At 37.5% G+C, this 8495-nt stretch overlaps 1 long non-coding RNA gene across 1 annotated transcript; it reads right to left on the bottom strand.

The window, feature by feature from the left end:
- Positions 1-2346: 2346 nt before the first annotated feature.
- Positions 2347-8493, bottom strand: LOC120603439 (uncharacterized). Its single transcript, XR_005653010.1, has 2 exons — positions 8318-8493; positions 2347-7777 (listed from the first exon to the last, which is right to left on the bottom strand). It is a non-coding gene; the product is annotated as an uncharacterized LOC120603439 (long non-coding RNA).
- Positions 8494-8495: the final 2 nt, after the last annotated feature.

Below are 8495 nucleotides of genomic sequence, written 5' to 3'. Positions count from 1 at the left end.
TAAATCTTAGTCATGAGTACTACTAAAATTAAAAATAAGAGTTGAGACTGGAATCTCTTGTCTATTTCTATGGAAGAGTAGACAAAAAGCTAATTTAAAAAATGGTTGCCATAGAGAGAGTGAGGGAGGAAAGAGTGGAGGGTTCAGGGATAAAAGCTAGATTTCTCTGGATATACCTTGTTTTATTGACTTTGGAATCATGTTACTATTTTCCATAATTATATAACAAAATTAAATAAAATATATGCAAAATCCCCAAACAAGAATCAAATAATAATAAAAAAAAGAACCCAATTGTGTATTGATGACTGAACTACACAGAGGAGAATTATTTCAAATGACTTTAAAGCACAATAATTTTATTTTTCATCCCTAGTGCAATGCATCCTAAGGACAAAAAGAACAAAGAAATCCTAAATAGTATTTAGTAATCCTATTGTTGGTAATAATATTGGTATTTTTATTCTAAAACTATTATCTATATATTTAATGATAAAGCAAAAAAGTAGTGAATGTTATTAAGAACTTAGATTTTTGGGTAAGATAAAAGAGAAATACTAAAAAAAGGTAAAAACTATAAGTGTCTAACCAATGTACTGTATACTTGAAAATAAAAAAGATAAAAACTGTAAATTTAAAAATGAATGGAAAATAGCAGAAGAAGTTTACGATATAGTTTTATCTTTAAAAATATATTTTCTAGTTCTGTTCACCAAAAGAGCCTGAAAACAATGAACCACCCAGTATCAGTGAGCACTCCTAGTGTGCAAATTGTGGCCTTTAAATACCATTTTCCATAGAAAGAAACATTTACTCTTTGGAGAAATGGCTGATTCAAGATCTGGGCAGGAAATTTACAGAATCTGGGCTGGAAACTTGTCAGACCAGAGAAAAAGGAAGCTAGGACTACTAGAGTCATGTTTAAATGACTAGGAAATCAATCTAGAGGGCGTCCATTGGCCCAATATGGGACAATTTGAATATCAAAAAGAAGAGTGACTCCAGTGGATTGAAATTCATCAAACATGTTTCTACAATGCATGAGTTCATAATAATACTAAAAAGAAAATAATTCATTAGTTGCCTCTAGAAGATACTAGGAAACAAATTCATTCTGATAAAAGGGAAAGAATCAATCCTGCCTTTTCTATACAAGCTGTACTTAAGGATACCAAAGAGTTGATGAGAGAGGTTTCTTTATAAGAAAATTCCAGTTATTAAGTGCAGAAGAGACAATAGAATTAGAATATAACAATTTTTCAGCCCCTAATGAAATAATGGCTCGATCATCATTAGGCAATATCACCAATAGCTGCTAAAACCAGTAGGTGAAAAGCTGATGGAGAACTTTATAATGGATGAACTAGTCTGATGATCCCTGAACCAAGTGACCAATCTTAACATCTCAACAAGAGCTAATAATGCAAATAAGTAGTTAATGTTATGAAGTAGGATTTTCCTGTTCTCCTGATGAAATAAATAGGAATAAATAGCACCACTTACGAAGAATTCTTTTAAAGACAGCAAACCTGAATCTAATCAAGGCTCTACTTCTATCAGATTGCAAGAAACATAGGGGGCAGAAGAACAAGCTAAAGTACAAGGACACAGTCATCAAAATCCTGAATGTAGGAAATTCATCAGGACAAAAAACCTGGTTTCTTCAATATATATTGGAAGGGGAAAAAATGGAAGTGAAACCTATAAGTTAAGACTTAAGAGACAAAGCGATCAAATGTAATTTGTTGACCTTGTTTAAAAACAATTTGAACAATTTTTAAAAAAGTTTGACAATCAGGGAAATTTAAACACTGACTAGTATTTAATGATACTAGGTCTGTGAAAGTGTTAAAAAAAGAGTCCTCATGTTTTATAGGTACTGCACTAAAGTATTTATGATGTAGCAATATGTCTGGGCTTTACTTCACAATAATCCCTTGAGGTTTGGAGAGCGTGAGGGTAAAGATGAAACAAGAAAGACTATGAATTAAATATTGTTGAAGTTGGGTGATCAGAATATGAGCGTTCATGATACCTGATTTTTGTACATTTTTTAATTTTTCTGTAATAAAAGGTTAAGACATTTTTCTTTTGTGTCTTGATAGTAAGAGACTTCCCTAAGTGCCCTGTTGAAACCACAGAGCCATTGCACCCACATTATTTTTCTGAGCTACCAGCTAGTAACTGCGTCAACGAAGGAATAGGAATAGGTGATACTTTTTAAGCATTTATTACGTGCCAGAAACAATCTAGCTGTTCTATAAATATATTTAATTTTTCCCAAAACCCATTAAAATATTTTTCATCTTTTTGTTAAAACAGATGATATACATGTCTATATTTTGCTTTTTTTTTTTTTTCAGTTAAAATACTTTGGGAATCATTCCATAGTTATCTAAAGATATTACAAATTTCTTGTAATGGCTGCACAATGTTCCATTGTATGGACCTATCATAGTTTATTAAACTGAAGTTTAGCTAAGGTAAGCACTTTTCCCAAATCACTTACCTGGTGCAGCCAGGATTAGAACCAAGGTTCAGCTGACTCCAAAGTCTATATTCTACACTAGTGCTTCCCAAACTGTAGCACATATATGTCACCTAGAGCTCTTGCTAAAAATGAAGATAAGGTGGGTCTGGGGTGGGGTTTGAGATTCTTCATTTCTTATAAACAATTATTTCAAAGCAAAGCCAGCCTAGAACTCTGGATCTCAACCTTACCTGCACATTGGAATCACCTGGGGAGTATTAAACACTACTGACATTCGGGTCTCACCCCCCGAGATGCCAACTTCATTTGTCTGGGATCTATGCAGCCTTGCTATCTTTTTTTTCTCCCAAAGCTCCTCAGGTGATTCTCAGGTGGGGATGAGAACTACTGTCCCAGAAGCCTGCTTGTTCTGAGGAACTCTTACACCATCACTAACCTACTCCTCATTTAGTTGGCTCCTGGGCAGTTGATCGGCATCAGGTGACTTCTAATTCAGAGCAACCTGGTGCCATATTATAGCCTGCTCCAATTACCTTATCTAGAGTTAGTTCTATTTTTACATCTGATACCCCACTGTGTGCCAGCTGCATATCTATTGGGCTGGGGGAGAGTATACAAAGATGATAAAGTCACAGCTCCTTCTCTCAAGGTGTTTACAACCCAGATGTTTTTTCTTTGACGTAAGCCCCAGAAACAGTAAGAACAGTGAGTGTTAGGGTTAATGGACCCAAAGCACCACATCCCTTTCTATTTTTCTGAGACAGAGACAGGAGTCAATTAGTAATCAAAATGCCATCTTTTTAAACTTCTGAAGCTGATTGGAGAATTCGGTTTTCAGTCTATGGCTGAGTGCTCAAGTTTTGAATTTAACCCCCTGTTCACAGTGGTTCTGGATACTTCTGGCCTCCCCCTGATCCCCACAGGGGTGGACCTCTTACCAGGTGGCAGCTAGCAGACCAGAAAGCATATACTCCACAAGCCCATGACACCCACAGCGGAGGGAGTTAGGACCTAGCCAAACATACGAGGTTCCTTCTTTCAAATTTACCAATCAGATAATACATTCTTCCTCCAATGGGGAGGGAATTTCCTTGATTTGTACCATATGGGTAGCTACTTTCTCTGGATACCCTTAGAGCCAGCCCCACTGCCATGTGATAGCTGTGCACATGATAGGAACTCAACGGCTCTTTGGGTCTGTCGGGTTGATTCATTAGCTTCCCTAAAACCCAGCTGCTCCAACTTTTGCAGTCTCCCAGAGAGTTAGGTCACTATGCATACCTCATCTTTCAGTACTGACAGGTGTTTTGGAGAGGTTTTTTTTTCAAATTATTAGATTCCTTTGTTGTTTATAGGTAAGGCTCATTCAAGCCTTTTGATTTCAAATTCAGGATCTTTCAGACAGAGGTCAATTTGATCTTTTTTTTTTCTATTCAGACACTCAATTAAAAATATTAATTAAGATTTTGAAACCAGTGGCAGAGAGCTGCTGTGTAGCTCTGCGGTCCCCGTCTGTGAAGGGGTGTCTACTGTATCTGTGGGCCTGGCCACAGTGCTGCAGCTCTCCAGGGAGCAAGGTATCACTTTGTGTAAGAGAACCCAAATCGTGGTCAAGTTCTTCTCATTTGGCATGAACAGCATTTTATATTGGCATGGCATATATCCATCTGAAACCTTTACTTGTGTGCAGAAATGTGGACTCACCTTGCTTGTAACTACCGATCCTGAGCTCATGAAATAGCTAAATAATGTGGTGGAACAACTATAAGATTGGTTATACAAATGTTCAGTTCAGAAACAAGAGGTAGTAATCTCAAATATTGAAAATGGTGAGATCCTTGAAAGATGGCAATTTCATATTGTGACAAGACTACCAAAGATGATAGTACACCCGGGGAAAAACTTCAGAATCTAAGATGAAATCCAATCAGTGATAAGACAGATCACAACTACAGTGACATTCCTGCCACTGTTGGAAGTTTCTTGTTCATTTGATCTACTAATTTATACAGGTAAGGATTTGGTTATACCTGAAAAATGGGAGGAGTTGGGACACAGTTCATTACCAATTCTGAGCAAGTCCATCTTCATTAATTCACTACTACAATCCACAAAGTAAATAGTATAGTGGACTACAAAATCCTTGCTGATGACTGAAGATGAGATGAGAACAATAATGTAATTCTCAAATGTGCTTTTCCTGAAACCAAGTCAACTATAGTTCATATGTTTTATTTCATAGGTTATTTTTTAGATGGGGAACCCTTAACATATTTTACTGAACTGTGCATAGTTGTCCCATTTTTGTGATACCCGTTTGACTTTCTATAGGGTTAACATAATTTCTGCACACTGTTCAAAAGGGAACCAGTAGATTACATCAGCACTGTAATATCAATTCCTTTGAAGGCAGTAACTGTGGATGGAAAAACTTTTGCTATAAAGCTAAATGCCTTCCTAAATCAGACCTTTTGGTCAAGAAGCTTTACTCGGAATATAGGTAGGGAGATATTTAAATATGAAATATAGCAAAAAAAAGTCTGAATATTCAGAATCTTTATTTAGGTCCTAAAGTAACTGATAATCCATAAATAAAATATTGCTATTAGGTCCTTTTGCCATTTATTACATTTGTATAGTTTCCATATTGAAAAAAGCTCCAATTATTTGATTTTAGTTTACATAACTAAAAACTTACAAAGCTGTCAATATTTCTACGGTTTAAATTCCAGTGCCACAAAACTCTGAAAAATGTTTTTTTGTCTGTTTTATAAAATCAAGCTTTAAATGACAATGATAAATGAAATTAAATATGTTTAAAAAATATTAAGAATACTGTGTTAAGCCTTCTGGGCACAGTGACAACCCAGCGATCCCTGCCTCATGGAATTGTAGTCTAGTGGAAAGAGGCGTGTGAAATGAGAAAAAAAAAAAAATGGAAAAGAGTTTTAAGAAGGGGACTATGATGGAGAATAAGTGAGAGAAAGTTTCTTATAAAGTTAAACATTATATGGCCCACTACTAGGGATGAAATCATAAAGTCACAGGACTTATACACAAATTTCATAGTTTTATTCCCAATAGCCAACAATTGGAAATAACCTAAATGTCCACCAGTTGGTGAATGGATAGACAAACTAAGGTATTTCCATATAATAGAGTAGTACTCAGCAAAAAAAGAAACAAACTATTGACATACCAACAACATGGATGAATCTTGAAAACATTATGCCAAAAGAAGCCAGACTCAAAAGAGGATATTCTGAATGATGCTATTTATAGGGAACCATGGGAAAGGCAAATATAACCTATAGGGTTAGAAACCAGATCCGTGGTGGCCTGGGACCAGGGATGGGGAACGCTTCAGAAAGGTGAAGGCAGTTTTTTAATTGTGGTGTTGGCGGCTACATTTATCAAAATTTACCAAATGGCCTACTTAAAATGGATGCATTTCATTATCTATACTGAATTATACCTCAAAAAAAGTTGATTAAAATGCAATTGGAATAGAGAGGAAGGAAATTAAAAGGAAAGAAATAGGAAACGGGTTGGGCAGGGGAAGCAACACCTACTTCGAGAGGGTGGTGGTGAAGGGATTCTCAGAGGGAGAGAATATTTAAGCTGAGACCCGAACGGAAAAAAGGGCCAAAGGAGTAAAAGGTGAAGATAGGTTCCCAGGGCTGGGATGGGGGAAGGAGTTCTCTAGGCAGGAAGAATAGCAGATACGTAAGCCTTGAGGTAGGGAAGAGCCAAGACAATTGCTTTTGATGTGGTAATTAATTGGATGAAGATTGACTGCAAGGTGTTTGGCCAGCTTAAAATAACATCCCACTAACCTGCAAAAATAATGACTAATGACTAAGCATCCTCATCTATTCATTGGTACAGGTCCCATAATGACCTCTTGATAATACTTTTTAAGATATTCATTTAAGTCAACAGATGAGAATACTTGAGAGTAATACAAACAGTATTTCATTAAAATGACAAAATTCACACTTTCATTAATGTAGACTGGTGTTCTCTTTCAGTGAATATGACCAGCAACAGAGATTCTGAGAGGGGAGCACAATAAAGTTCTATGGAAGCCTGCATGTGCCAAAATAAAGTAGATAATTCTTCCTTTGTGCATTTAGCCTCTTTAGCTGCCTGAAATTTGAGGATCCTTAACAAATGGACTCTGAGCCTCTCCCCAAGGGTAAATAACTGAGAGAAGTGATAAAGAACTTAATAATGCTCTTCTTATAAAATAAACTATTATAACCACAGAGAAAGGAAACCTCCTAATTGCTTTCATTTCACTTTTTGAAAAAAATCTAAGCTTAATCATGGGTTTACTTTGCTCCAAGCAAATCTTTAATTTTTTTTAGAAGTTTTATTTAACACATACAGAAAAGTGCACAAATTAAGTGAACATACTGATGAAATATTAGAGTGGACAACACCCATGTAACTACCATCCAAAGAAACCAAACATGACCAGGCTTCCACAAGCCTATCTAATGCCCTCTCATTACTGCGTTCTCCCTGTTCCTCAAGAGTAACCAACATCCTGACTTCTAACATTATTTATGTTGAACTTCATATAAATAGAATCATACAGTATATAATCTTTTGTGTTTGATTTCTTTTGCTCAATTTATTTGCATTTTTGATTTAAGATTATAAACATCTTGCCTAACTGCCAGTAATTTATACTTGTTATTCTGGATTAACTTTAATGATAGCCACAGATTGTCAGCAAGTTCACAAATACACTTTAGAGCGTGAAGATACACGTATGTATTTAAAAGGAAAAAAAACCTGCCGGTAATGTACTGGAATTTTACTGAATCCATGCCCTTTTGATTATCATATGGCAAAGTAGCTAACTTCTCAGAAATCCAGGCTCTGTCATTTTTTTAAGCTGTGTGCCTCTGGGTAAATTGCCTCATCATCCAAGTGGTGCTGGGAGGATTAAGTGATGTAAAGGCACTCTGTAAACTGTAAAAAACACCACATATTTCAGGTGTTGTTTTCATGTTGAGGTTCATCTTGGCAGCCTCAGATGATGATTCTTTGAATCTTCAGGATGGTCTATGGGAGCTCACAGACTTGGATAGAAGCTTCCTCAGGTCAAGGGAGACCATATATATTTTTTGAGTTGGTGTGGTGGAGGGAGGAGGCAAAAAGGTAGGCAGTGGTGGGAACTGAGATTTAGAAGAATAGTTATAGCTGTTTGGTTTTTGTAGGAGCTGCAGGAGCTGGAATTTCCAGAGTTAGGAAATAGGGTTTCCAGAGTTATTCCTACGGCGAGGGGAGTTATTTTGGAGGGAGCATGGTATTTCTATTTAACAAGAGAGAAGCTCATCTTTCTTGGTCAGCCTGCTACTGGCAGTCATTACAGGAAGGGTTAAGAAAATAAGCGCTATCACCCAAGGGACATTAGTCTCCCAAGGGAGGTACTCATGAAATAATTAGCAAGCAAAAGAAACCCACGGTTCTGTTAAACTTGATGGAGTGAGCGGGGCGGGATCATTCCCGGCTTGAGTAACCTCTGGAATAAGGGGTGCTTGGAAGGGCCTGTGCTATGATAGGAAAGGTCAGGATCTCAGGGCTGGACGTGACCATGTTCGCGTCCCCAAAGAGAAGGGAATACGATGAATAATAAAAAAAAAAAGACTCCTCCACTCCCCAGCTCCAAGTTGGCCACCAAATCCTTCTCTGTCTCCCAGTGCACCACACAGAAAAGGTGGGCCAGAATCTCCTTCAAAAAGCCAACCCTACTTCCTGGCTCCCACACCCCCTCCTTCGCCACAGGAGGGTGGCGAAGGATTTATAACCCACCTCTTTCTTCCAGTTGCCATGGAGACCAAACCCAGTCCTTTCATTCCTTCTGGTACCGGGAACATTTCTCCAACGCAGGCGGAATGGAGGGGGCTTAGCCCAAATACGCCAGTGACGGTGCTGGGGGAGGGGGCGGTAGTAAAAAATAGCGCGCCGGGGGCGGGGGCTAGCGGCCCTG

This window comes from Pteropus medius, unplaced genomic scaffold, assembly GCF_902729225.1.
Source record: "Pteropus medius unplaced genomic scaffold, Ma_sr-lr_union100, whole genome shotgun sequence".
In the NCBI taxonomy this organism is placed as follows: domain Eukaryota; kingdom Metazoa; phylum Chordata; class Mammalia; order Chiroptera; family Pteropodidae; genus Pteropus; species Pteropus medius.
The sequence above is the reverse complement of the archived record's forward strand: the minus strand, read 5'-3'. Positions and strand labels throughout refer to the sequence as shown.